The sequence below is a fragment of the Ailuropoda melanoleuca genome, chromosome 11 (assembly GCF_002007445.2).
Source record: "Ailuropoda melanoleuca isolate Jingjing chromosome 11, ASM200744v2, whole genome shotgun sequence".
NCBI lineage: Eukaryota > Metazoa > Chordata > Mammalia > Carnivora > Ursidae > Ailuropoda > Ailuropoda melanoleuca.
This window is the reverse complement of record NC_048228.1, coordinates 9,860,750-9,874,369: the sequence shown is the minus strand read 5'-3', so window position 1 is coordinate 9,874,369 and position 13,620 is coordinate 9,860,750. Positions and strand designations below refer to the sequence as shown.

The following is a 13,620-nucleotide window of genomic DNA, read 5'->3' as shown; positions in this document are numbered from 1 at the left end:
CTGTCCTGTACCTGCCAATCTCATCCCTCAGATATCATGACAACCCAAAACCCCCAGTGGTCTGAGAAGCTGGGGTTTGGTAACATCTGAATGTTGCCCATTCAGTTTCTGCCTTAATTTCTCAGACTCTGCTCAGAGTCCCTCAGAAGAAAATCTCATCAGGAGAGGTTTAAGAGTCAGCCATGCATATAAGGATCCGCTCCAACCTCCACCCAAGTGAAAGCCCTCATTCTCTCTTCCCAGGATCTTTGAGTTTAGCTTCTAGCCATGCAATTCTACCCCCTATTGCCTATTAAGAAGACCCTTTTCTTTTTACCCTTCCTTATTTCCCCTCCACTAACATGTCCTCCTGCATCCTGTCTTATGAAACCCCCAGGCAAGTCACTTTCCAGCCAGTATCCACCCAAGAGACATGGCACTGCCTATGGGTTAAGATCTCAAACTCAGAACCAGACCACCTGGGTCTGAATCCTGCCTGGCCCACTTTCTAGCTAAGTCACCCCAGATGAGGGGGGCATTTGGGGCCCAGAGATGCGCATTTCCTCATCAGCAAGACAGAATGATGAATACCTCCTCATAGGTATTCAGTTAAGGAACCTGCTCAAAAGTCACCAGGATACTTCATGGTGGAAACGGAATTTAAACCCAAGTCAATTACAAGCCAGAAATCAATATCCTTCCTCCAAATTAGCCCACCTCTTTTTTCAAGAAAATCTGAAGTCTTTATTATATCACTGTCATTAACTATTTAAGCCACTTGGAAGAGAAAGTACAAGACTGCAAATGGTACAGTCTCGGGAGATGTAAAGAGAACAGCGCTGTGTTCGTGTTATTAGTAAGGACTACTCAAGGTCTTTGGTCTTCAGACACAAACATAATAATATAGAAATGCTACACTGCATGACATATGAAATCCACAGTTTTGTTTGTCTGGTTTTTGCTTTCAATTTTAAAAAAGTGTGCTATAATATGCACTCTGCTCTTTTCGAGACCTGAAGTGTGTATAGGTCAAAGGCTTCTTAATAATCAAGATTGCTATTGCTCATTCCATCCTTCCAATTCTCTTATAATAGTGGCCTTCGGGCTAACATTTATACAAAGCTTACAGTGGATTTGCAAAGGTGAAGTTATCGAAAAAGATTTTAAATCACTCAGATTAGATATAAACACCATGACTGAACTTAATGAACTAGAGAAAAAGTCAATTTTTGTCCTGTATATAAAGAATTGGCTAGAAAAAGTGTACATTCACACAATGTGTGCCCGACACACACACACACACACACACACACCCCAAATCCAAGGATCGTACTCGCTATGCATTCCCAACCTACCCACCACCATCACTCAACAAGATACGAAATCAATTGCCATTCTCTGCTTACCAGGTGCAGCATGGGAAGTCTGGCTGACATCGATGTTAATTCAACACAGAACAATTGCACCTGAGGAGTCTTTGCCCCAAAAAAGCATGTTTGTTCGCAACCCATTTCCTCTTAAGAGAATATCGACCCCAGAGAAAACCATTTCCAGTTTGCATTTCATAATTGCAAACACTTTCGAGTTTCTATTTGGAATGCAGCCCTTGGAACAAATTGGCTTTTCCCAAGGAACGTGAAGGGGTATCTTCCATGCTGGAGATGTGACAAGACGTTGACCACCAGGACACCTTGCTTGGGTCCTTGAACATGATTACTGCGTCTAAAATTTTCCTTCCAGAATTTTAAAATAACGTTCAGGCCCTAACCTCAGCACAGAAAGTGGTTTATTTTCTGATTTTGTGGTTTTAAAGCAGTGATTCTCTTACTTTGGTCAATATCAATCACCTGCGGAACTTGGAAAAAAAGCACAAAGACCCAGGCTCTCTCCTGTCTAGCATTTGTGTTCTTCATCAGCTGTCAAGGTGATTTTGATGCACACCCAGGTTTGAGGATTACTACTTTAAGGCACTGGACTAACAAGCTCCTCAAACTTATAAGTGCATATAAATCGCCTGGGAACTGGGTTAAAATGCAGATGATGGCCCAGTGGATACACAGTAGAGTTCCAGAGTCTGCCCTGCTAACTACTCCCAGGTGACGCTCTTGTTTCTGATCTATGACCCCCAAGTAGCAAGGCTCTGAGACAGTGGTTCTCAACTGGGAATGATTTCACCACCCAGGGAACACTTGGCAATGTCTGGAGGCATTTTGGGTCATCAGAACCGGGGGTGGAGGAACTGGTATCCAGTGAGTAGAGACCCGGGATGCTGCTTAAACATCCTGCAGTGCACAGGACATCCCCCAACCTAACCCTGCCTAAGAATTGACCAAGAGTCAAAATGTAAAAAACCCTACTCTGGGACATGCACACACAAAAAGAAAAAAGATGGTGAGAAACTTGGCTGACAAAAGAGAGTTCAAATGGCAAAAGCCACCGCATTGCTTAATTAGAAGAAAGGATACAATTAGCATCCTTCTCTCAGAGCTGCAGCCAGAGGATGATTCATGATTTACACAATATGAAAACTCCATGTTTGACCCTCAGGTTCTGAGGGGGTCTCAGACACCTGAAGGAAAAGGGACAAGTAATGCCCGTCACTGGTAATCTTACAAATATCCTACCATTTTGGAATTTCAAACGATGGTCTACATTTTTCAACTTGCTGTCCAGATACTGCAAAATCATGTGTATCCAGGAAGGAAAACCCCCCATGGAAATCAGATTTCGAATGGTCCCGCTGCCTCAATTAATTAAATCTAAAATCTAAGGAAGGATAGGCACACCAAGGTGAATTATCTTGCCTTTCCTGGATTGTCCTAAGGAACAGGACTTGTATCCACACTCCCCTGCTTAATTACACAAAGTAGTTTGCCAGTCACCTTGACACATTTAATTTCGCAGCAAGAATGATGCTAGATTCCTCAATTATTTTATGGAGAAATGATACTTTCTGTTCAGCCCATCTGAGGGTAAAAATGGGCTCTGTCTTACGGGTTGGGGGGTAGGGTGAGTGAGTTGTGAAGAAAGAGTAAGTATCTAGCCTAAGACATTTCAAGGAGCTCCTGCCCAAGCTGGTGAGAAGCTGCCCATAGAGCAAGGGATGAGCGTTGACAGCTTTGAAACAAAACACTCTTAGCCTATGTCCCCCAACCCCTACCCCCATTAGAATAATCTGAGGACAAGATCTCATGGCAGCAGGGAAACAGTGGCACTAGAAAACTCTGGAAAATACCTGCTAGTCAAGAGTAGAACAACCTGGCACCCTGGAATCAACCAGAGAGGAGACCACATTCACCTGCTCAGTAATCCATTCAGGTGAAGAGCTCTGAAAAATTCTCAACTACGGAGTGATGGATACATTCTTGGCATCACCCACTGGCTGGTGGAGGTCCTGCTGGATGAAGCTGGGGTAGTCACGGTAGAGGAGAGGGAACCTTGGCTGAGGTATGTATATAGAAGCTCAGGGGTAAGACAGTTGGGTGATAATGAAGGGGGAGTGGTCAGAAAAAGAGGGTCCACAAATACGCCAACCCACCCCAAATGTGTTATGCTCGGCCTTCATGACCTGGTTCAAAAGTTCCTGCCTCAACAAAACCTCTGCTTACTTTCCCAAGAAGAATGGTGGTTTCCTCATTTGTGTTCCCAACAGGTGTTGGTACATAGCTTGAACACAGGGCTTATGACAGGTGTGAAAACACAGAAAGAGAGAGAGAAACAGAGAGGTGAGCTCTGGGTGTGAGAGACCTGTGTCTTTATTCATCTTTGAACCTACCCCAGCGCTGACCTCAGTAGCAAATGTTCAGTGAATATTTGGACATGATGGATGTCTTGGAGACAGGAAAAGAGAAGGGAGCACAGTCATGGACTGTGTGAAACACTGCAGAATCAGTTAGACCTAAAAGTCTAGTGACCCCCATGGAGAGCCCATTTGTTGTCTGCCAAGCCCAGCAACAATTCCTTCCTTCCTTTGATAACCCTATCCCCTCCTTCATTTTTCTTCTGAGGAATACCCAGCTCTCCAGCAACTGGGCCCAGGAGACTGGCTCCTCCTTCTCTAGATCTCAGAAATGGGCACATACCCCAAGTCCAGCCAGTCAGGGTACTGCACTCCCCCAGGCTCAGTGATTCTTCCAACATGGAACCGTAAGCCAAGTCAATCACTGAGCCTTCAATCTGGTTTTGTTGGAAGCCCTCTTTCTGCTGGGGTTGCTGTCTGTAAGGATGTACTACAAGAGCTCTTCACTGTGAGAACCTGCTGGAAGGTAAAGCCAGCATGGAGCAGGGCAGAGCTAAGAGCTGAAGAGAAACCAGGTCTTGAAGATGCTGGTGAGTCCCTGACACCGGCTCAGTCTTTCCAGAGACTTTTACTTACGTAAGCCAATAACTTTCTCTTTTCTGCTTAAACCAGTTTGAGTTATGCTTGCAATGAATAGATCCCTGGGTGACACACTCCAGTTTGCTGGGGTGCTTGTAGAGGACCCAACACATGCATGGTCTAGTTACTCTCTTGCCAGTAGCTATGAGCCCACCAATCAAAGATTCAAATCAGCCAGGGTATAATACAGTTATAGCATGCACTCCCACCAAGTCCTCATGCTGTCATCCAAGGATTTAGGAGGAACTGGTATTATCCAATACACCAAGTCACTGAGGGCAATGGGCAGAGGGGTTTCCCCCCTTGGCCATGTAGCCATCCTATAGCATAAGCAGTGGGTTCAGGTAAGGGAAGATCAGAACTGTCAGTTCTAACCAACTGTGCACTGGGATCTCTTTGTGCTAATATATTTTGCTCTTTTGGCCAAACACACCGAGATATACTATCCAATATTATTAGAACAGCAAGCAACAATTATCAATGAGATGTGGTTCCAGTTACACCAAGACATCAGAAATGTAGCAGTTAGTGAACTATTTGGGGGTGTATGGTATTTTTCAAGCATCCAATATAGATTTAAAATCATGTTAAATAAAACAAGTCATTTCTAAACAATAAGTGTGCAAGTGAGAATCAAGTTTCTCCTGGACTTTTGCTAGTCAGTACTAATTAATTCCATATATGCAAGTGAGCTTTTAAAAGTTAGAGTGCACATATACACAAATTATCATGACTATCAAATTACAGCTATTATGATTAGTTCTACAGTGTCCCCCCAGAAGGGTAAGATCATCAAGTTCACATTTGGAAATTAATATGCTCTCACTCTATTTTGCGTGTTGGTAAATTCTGCCTAGGAGCAAACATCATCATATCATGACATCAATTCGCCCACTGCGTGGTAGGCCATAAGCTCTCAAAACAAACTTCACACCACAGACAGGCAGGACAAAACACCAGGAGTAAAGTCCAGTCGCCTAGCTAGCTCAGACACTTTATAAAGGTTTCTCATTGTAAATTCACTCATCAGAGGAAATCTGCCCAGCTACACCAGTCAGAATCCCTCCACTCATCTGTGGTGCTGATTAAACACCTTACAAGCACTCGTTGAAGACATCTGTCTGGGAAGGATAGGTTGTGTTTATGGATGTGCACACGTGTGTGCAGCACCCACAAGTGTGTTGACGGATGGGGTGAGAGAAGAGAAAACACTTGTTGCCCCAACCTGCCCCGCAGGTGGAATTTTGATCCTATGAGAATAACCTGAGTAAACTGTTTGAATTGGGCTTATCTGTTTCAATGAGTCTTCTCATTAATCCTTGGGGGAAATCTTTCTAGAAGGCATTCACCCACGTGAGGAAATGAGCCCTTCCCAATTACACATATAATCTAAACACAGCCTGTTTTGCTGTTTAAAAGAATCTTGTAAATATAAATGTCAATACAGGCGTTCAGCAAGCTCATTTAGTTTTGTTTGGTGAATTTTTACTGGTGTTTGAGGAGTTTTTGCTAATCATTCAAACAAAATCAACTGACGGGTAAGAAAATACATAGGATCTAAATGACTGAGGGAAGAAGAGAGGGAGATATCTATTAGGAAAACTTGCGTCAGAAAGCGTGACAACTTGGCCCACATTTGATAAACGGAGGAACAGAGATGATTGGGAAGAAAGTGGGGGGCGGGTGGAGAGAAGACAGGAAAGTTTCCTCAGAAAAAGTTGGTTTTGTTTTTGTTGTTTCGCAAGGATAACGCTCTACACTTTCACTTCTCCTTGCTTCGGTTGTAACCCTCCCATCTCTTTGCACACTTACATGAAATTAACCATCACTGGGCAGCACACCTATTTGGACCAAAAGCTCCTGCAGAGCTGGCACCATGAGCAGTGGGGAGGGTTCAGTGGGTAAGTCACCCCATCCCTCTGGGGAGGAGCCATCTAGTATCAGTGCCTGCACCCCGGGTCCTGGTAAATTTCCCCTCCACAGAATCGCCTCCACAGAATAATGGGAATTATTTATTTTTTCATTCATACAGATAGTTTGCCTGCTGAGTGCCAGGCACAGTACCCAGCCCCAGCCAGTGTCTGGAAAGTTACAGGTTTCCCAACAGAGGCAGCTACAAGGAAGCATCTGTCTTGCCTCCTCCAGATGCCCCCAGACAGTATAGGTCAGTTAAACCAACTGGCCAGTGAACAAATAAAAAATGGAGGTTCTAGAGAACAATCCAACTCTACCCATGGGTTACTTGTCCTACCTCTAATCTACATGACTTCATTCATCCCACACTATTTATGAAGCACCTACTATATCTTAAGCATTTTTCTAGGCAACGGGGATACAACAGTGAACAAATCAAAAACAAACACAACAACAAAAACACCCTGCTTTGATGAAGTTTACCTTCCAGAGGGAGAGACAGATAAATTACAAAACAACTCTGCGTTACCCAGGGGTAAGTAGTAACAAATTCAATGAGCCTCAACTTCCTCATCTGGCAAATGGGGATAATAATGTAATGATAGTGATCTTGCAAGGATTAAATGAGTTAATTCAGATAAAGCACTTTGAGCGGTGCCTGGGGCATACACGTTCAATAAACGTCAGTGGTTATTACTGTGATCATTATTCTGGCTCGTTCCCTGCATTCAGGGGCCCACAGGTTAGCAATACCATGTGGCTTCCGTGGTCTTGGGGAGGAGGCTGGGCACCTGTGCACCCAGGCATGACAGCTCTAGGGGAAGATAAATCATGCTTTGTTTAAGCTTGACCACTGGAAACAGAATACCAACAGTCTTCTCCCAGACTGGAAAAATCCCATCCTGCATGCCCAGTGCTTTTTCAGATTAGGAGAAAAAAAAGGATTAGGACACAGTGGAGGATTTTAGCCATGAGAGCAAGAGCTGCATTTAACCTCACAGGAGCCTCTGAAATGTGGAGGGGTGTCGGGGTTTCATGAAATATGCTCTGTGTTGGACAAGCGTGGTTTAAATCTTAGTTTATCACTCACTTGATAAAGTGACCTGGGCGACAGGCCTTCCCCCAAGCCTGTAACACTAGGATAAGAGAAAGCACAGGTTCACAATGAAGAACAAATGCACAGGTCTGGGTTACAGTAAGTGCTCAATTAAAACAGCCAAGCCACTTTGCCTCTCCTGAGAAGGAGCGATGGTCCGTTTCTATGCTGGAAACGCAAACTCTGTACAAACTGCTTTCTGAATCCAGGCTTGCATCAGGCAGTAAATGTTTATAGACACACATCTCAGGGTATTGAGCCTTTTGTAGCGAAATAAGAAGAAACTAAGGAGTAAAGGCATCACGACAGGTGCCAGCGTGTAAAGGACGGCATTTGCAAGGGAAGATGGGAAACAGGAGGGAAAGGACCCCAAGCCTCTGACTCCAACTGGCCTAACATCCATCACAGAAGGAAGAGATGTGATCTGTTTTTGCAAACGTACTACCTACTGCCCAGAGCGAGAGGGGAAGTCACATGCTCTACTTGCCTTCCGCCAGACTAACGGGAGATAGACCAGGATGGCTGCCAACTCATCTCAAAAAGACATTTTTAAAAGAAACTATAGAAGAGACAAGCTTGATCAAGATAAGCTAGTTCCAGAGCCCAGCAAAGACATTTTTATTCATGTTAACTGCCCTAGAATTAACCCAGAAAAAAAAAAGCCCCAAATGTATACACAAAAATGACTGCACTTATTTTCTTTTTTTTTTTAAAGAATTTATTTATTAATTTGACAGAGAGAGAGAGACAGCCAGTGAGAGAGGGAACACAAGCAGGGGAGTGGGAGAGGAAGAAGGCAGGCTCCCAGCGGAGGAGCCTGATGTGGGGCTCGATCCCATAACGCCGGGATCATGCCCTGAGCCAAAGGCAGACGCTTAACCGCTGTGCCACCCAGGCGCCCCTGCACTTATTTTCTTAATGCAATACTGGCACAGGGGCAAACCCCAGTTTCACTGTTTTCTTTCTGGATCTTCATGGAAGCTATAGGTTTGTGGGGTTTGTAAAATATGCATGCCCAGCGACATAGGCGCTCTGAGAGGCTAATGGGAAACAAAGGCCATTGAAACCAGGACAAAGGTCTAGGGGAAGCTAAACCACGAGAAAATCTATTTGGGAAACAGCTGAGAGAAGCCTATAAAAGAAAATTAGGAAAATGCATCCCAAGGGAGCTTCTCTGAGCTGTTCTGACAATTCGCAGAGGGTTGCAGTGGGTCACGGACCTCATAAATGAGCCCCAGACACTGACCCTTTGGGAGTCAGGAAGACTGAGTTATACCCACAGCTCTGATTTTTAGTTATGGAACCCCAGGTAGAGGATTCCAGACAGCTGCGCCTCAGTTTCCTCACCTGTGAAGTGGGTACAATATTTAGCTTTGAGGAACATACATAGGGTCACGTTCATGAAATTGCTTGGTGAGCCAGAGTCCCGAGTATCAGATCACACCCACAGAGGAAGAGTTTCTTGCGTCTTCCCTAGCGCAGTTAAGACTATGGACAAGTGTTTAATAAATACAGCAATGGTTCACCTAGGAGCCCCAAACTGTCCTTTTTATTTACCACCAGGCTCTGGCAACACTTCCTGCATTGGGAAAGAAGAGAAATGAACACCCACCCTGAGATGTGCGGAACTGAGATATGCTCTAATTAGCTTCCCTAGAAACGCAGCTAGCCTAGCAACGAGGGTTCGCACTAGCACGCTCTTAAAGAAATACAGAACCTGCAGGCTCGACTACATGTGGTCCTTCGTTCCAGGGCTCTAAAGTGTCCAGGTCCCTGGTCACGGGGGAAGGGCTGTCCAGAGAGGCCCTCAGTCCCAGGGTGGTGGCAAGATCACAGAGCACTGGAACCAGACAGCCTGGGCTTGAATTCTCACTGCATCACGTAGCCACTGTGGGAGCTGGGGTAAAGTATTTCAACTGTAGGAACCTAATTTCCCTCCTCTGTAACATGCCACCATGAATCCCACTTACCTCCTGAGACTACATAAAATCACAGATGTAATGCGTGTGGCTTTCTGAAGTAATTTAGGGCTGCAGCGAAAGGGTTTTGCCAGGATTGCCAAGGCCCACTAAGGGAATGTGGGTCTCCCTTCCAGGTAGCCTTACAAAACCTTCCAAACAGACAGGGCCCTCCTGGGGAACTCCTGTCCTCTTCGGCTCCCCGTTTTAAGCCAAAGAAGACCAACAGGAGAGAAAAGCCAAGCGACTCAAAAATACGTTTTTCTCTATTGGCACACACATAATATGGGCCAACGGTGGGAAAATGTGATTATCATAATGCGTTTTCTTGAAGGTTGGTTTTTATATCTTCAACTGTGTTAAAAATGTGAATTCTGTCCAAATCAAGAAATAACTTGAGAAGTGTAAAAAAGGGAAAGAGATTATAGTAAAATCAATATTAGCAAGAGTGAAATTGCAAGACTAGAGGCAATAAAACCTTTCCCAAGCCAAGGAAAGAGATCTCATTGTAAAATTATAATAAATTACTTCAGTTTTATCACTTGGTAAATTGCTTGAATATTAGTATCACTGAGGCTACATTTCCTTTCAACCAAAGAACGCATTTCAGCCTTGGCTCCAGTGCAAATCAGATTAGGGCAGCATCATTCGACAGCGTTATCTTATTAACTTGGATAGGAGCTCATTATTTCAATCAGGGTCCCACGTCCTTGCCCTCAGACTCTTCTCCAAAACATCATTTTTATTTAGACGCTCTGTCCTGGTCCTTCCAACAAGACTATTTATGGACACTGATATTTGAATTTCCCATCATTTTTATATGTTACTCAATATTACTCATCTTTTGATTTTTTTTCCAGCTATTAAAAAATGTAAAAATCATTCTTGGCTTGCAGGCTAAAAGAAAGAGGCAGTGAGCTGGATTCAAGGCACCAGCTGGAGTCTGCTGCCACTGTCCCTGCTCTGGCTGCTGCAGGAACAGGCATCTTCTTCTTAACTCTGCGTCCTGGGACAGTTTGGCGTCCTCATGCTTCTGACATTTTGACAAGGGGTTCTCTCTTGTCTGACTTAGAATAACACCACTTCCGGGTGGTCTGTTCAAGCATCCCATTGTGGATGACTCTGGGGGTTCTCTGAAAGCCTCCGCTCCCGGCTGTCCCGAGTTGTGCAGGAAATTTCAGATTGTGCAGAACGGTTGCAACAGACGTGGTGGCAACACGGCACCGAGCCTTCCTTGGTGTAAAGTACTATTGCTCCATTGCGATGTGGGGAAAATCATGAAGATGGGGGTCGGCAGGGGACAGAGTTGTCAGGAAGACAAGATGCAAGATGCAAAAATTTCAAAAAGGATGAGACGGTTTTCAAAGCAGACTGCCCTGGAGCTAAGTGACTCGAGGGCTACTTAACTCACATTGTTCCTGAGGTCCCAAGGGAGCTCTGCCTTGAGTGGCTGTGGTGGGCTAAAGGTGACACCTTCAAACCAGGATTGACCAGGACCAATCCTGGATTGGAGAAAGGGCCAGAAAAGTCCAGAGTCATCAATGACATCATGATCTGGAAGCTTCCAGCTGATCAGTGGCTTGGTCAAGTCAGTCCAGCTTCTCTGGAGAGGGCTCCTTCTGGAAGGAGAGGCACAAGCCCACAGAAGGAATTCAATGAAATTCCATTTCAATCAACACAATGGGTCAGGTCTGTGTGGTTCCTATTTGTCAGGGAAACACGGTCACTACGACAGAGACCTGATACTAAAGGTTCACATGCCCCGAGTGATTTCCCCCAAAACCTTTATCTCTGGTGCCTTCCTCTGAGTTTTGGCAAGAATTTCATAATTTGGGAATATGACGTTCTAACCATCACCCTCTGACAAACGACAAACAGTGGTGTGAACCCAGCAGCAAAGTTTCCGCTGCCACCGAGGGAAAAACACAACACCACGACAGAAAGCCTCTGTGGGCTGGTGTTTGGGGGATTTGTGGTTGATTGCTTGGTCGGTTTTCTTTTCCTCTCACCGAAAGGTTTCATGGCTAAGATTTCTCGTTGTGCTGGTTGGATCTCAACATGGGCTCCTGTACCCAAAGCCCAGCCCCAGGCCCAACTTTATTTCTGCAGATTTGAAAAAACAGGTTACAGCTTCCTGCTTAAGGTTGATTTCCTTTTGAGAGTGGCTGAGAGAAACCGGAGCCCACTAGGAGAGGGGCAGCCAGGACAGCGAGGAATCTGGAAGCCACATCATCAGAGAACAGGTTGAAGGGACTAGGGATGAATGTTCCGGAAAAGTGAAGATGCAGCGGGCGGGGGGGGGGGCGGTGAGCAGGTGAATGCTATCACTCTCTTCAACTCCCTGAAGAGCCGTCACGGGGACAGGAAATTTAGAAACAGATCTCAGATCAACAGAGAGGTACCACAGGGCAGAGATGCTACTCTCTCTCAGACTCCAAGTGTTCTTTTTATAAGATAGCTTGGGATTTCCCTTTACAACACAAATTTAATTGTAAAGGAGAAATATAGGGAATGGAATACATGTTAAAAATAATGTGTATTTTGAAAAGTTAAGTTCTCAGGCAGGACTAACCTATGATCGCTCATTCACCCTGAGGTCATTCGGAGTCAAGAGATAAACAGCTGAAGATTGTCAACACTGGCATTTTGGGGGTAAGAATTAGTTTATCTGTACATAGATGAAGCAGCTATAAAAATTCAACCATACAAAAAGAAAATCCACCATCGGATCATTGTACACAGGTTCCTCACCTGCATAAGCGCCTGGCATCAGGTGGTTCACCAGACGTGGAGGAGGAGGGAAAAAAATCTCTGTGAATTTCAGGACAATCAGCACTTTTTCCTGCCAGCCTTGTCTTATTCCATGCACCAGGGGTACAAATGGAAACACAGAAAAATGCTCTGTCTTCAAGAAGCTATAGTCCCATGGACAAATGCCAGTAGCTTCCGGCAATCACTGTGAGAAGCAAAAGTACCCCCAAGATACCCCCTAGAAAAGAGAGGTGTCCCCAGAGAGAATGATTGCTGCAGGAGACAGATGTGATTTCCACACAATGGCGCCAACACCCCAGCTTCCCTACTGCTTGCTCTGTGCCAGGAAACAGTGAGGTGCTTGACGAGTACTAACCCACGTCATCCTTGCGACAATCCTGTGCGGCCAGTTCAATTACCAAGCGCTGTTTCAGAAATGAAGTACTGAGTGTTCTGTCAGGCTCCCTACCTTGCCCAAGGTCACACAGCCTATGGCAGAGCAGGCATTCACATCCAGGCAGCCTGGCTTCACTGTCCAGGCTCCTGACCCCCACACTATCTCACCTCCCTATATAGAGTTGATCATTTTAGGGTATCCAACCGGCCAACACTCCTACCAGGTCCAGACGCTGGAAGTCTAAAATCAAGGTGTTGGCAGGTTGGTTTGTTCTGGGGCTGTGAGGGAAGGATCTGCTCCAGGCCCCTCTCAGGGGCTTGTAGGTGGCTCTCTCTGTGTCTCCCCACATAGTCTTTTCCCCATGTGTGTCTCTGTATTGAAATTTCCCTTTTTTATAAGAACGTAAGTCATACTGAATTAGGGCCCACTCTAGTGACCTTGTCTTAGTTACGTCTGCAACTACCCCATTTCCAAGTAATTGTACTTGGGACTTCAGCATTCGATTTGTTGGGGTGGGGGGAATAATTCAACCCATAACAATGTCTTCATTAAATTAGGTAATGCCTGAAACACACCTAGCACATGCTGTGCACATTCTAAGTGTTCAACAAGTGGTTTTTATTACCATTATTACTTCTATAAGATTCTTTCCCCCCAAGAATGAATCAAGGAAGACCAACACATAAAAATCTCAGAAGCAGTCAAATCAGCTAGATCCATGGATTTCCAAAAGACAGGAAAAGCAAGGACATGTCTCTGGTTAGACATTTTTTACTAAACATAGCCATTGCTGGCCTACAGTAGGCCTCTCCTGACTTAGCCAGGTAAGTTCCAAGGCTAGCCCACCCTATGCATGAAATAGCCAACCAGAGCCTATAATCTGTTCTATAATACTGCAACTAAACAAGTTCTATAAAACTTAACCATTTATTTTCTGCTCTCATTAATTAATCCACCCTTTCACTCAAAAATATTTGTATATCTGGGGCACCTGGATGGCTCAGTTGGTTAAAGGTCCAACTCTTGATTTCCACTCAGGTCATGATCTCAGGATCATGGGATCAAGCCCTGCATCAGGCTCTGCGCTCAGCACGGAGTCTGCTTGTCCCTCTCCCTCTGCTCCCCTCCCTCACACTTCTACTCTCTC

General features: G+C 45.0%; 1 protein-coding gene and 1 long non-coding RNA gene across 2 annotated transcripts in view; one reads left to right on the top strand and one right to left on the bottom strand.

Moving 5' to 3' along the window:
• Positions 1–13,620, bottom strand: part of LOC117804361 (putative uncharacterized protein C1orf196) — a 275,627-nt gene that overhangs the window by 167,233 nt on the left and 94,774 nt on the right. The gene's annotated exons all lie outside the window — the stretch shown is intronic.
• LOC105240374 overlaps positions 6,137–13,620 on the top strand; it is a 28,358-nt gene continuing 20,874 nt past the window's right edge. The window contains exons 1-2 of the long non-coding RNA XR_004628712.1: positions 6,137–6,258; positions 6,681–6,806. This is a non-coding gene — a long non-coding RNA (uncharacterized LOC105240374). The remainder of the gene's footprint in view (positions 6,259–6,680; positions 6,807–13,620) is intronic.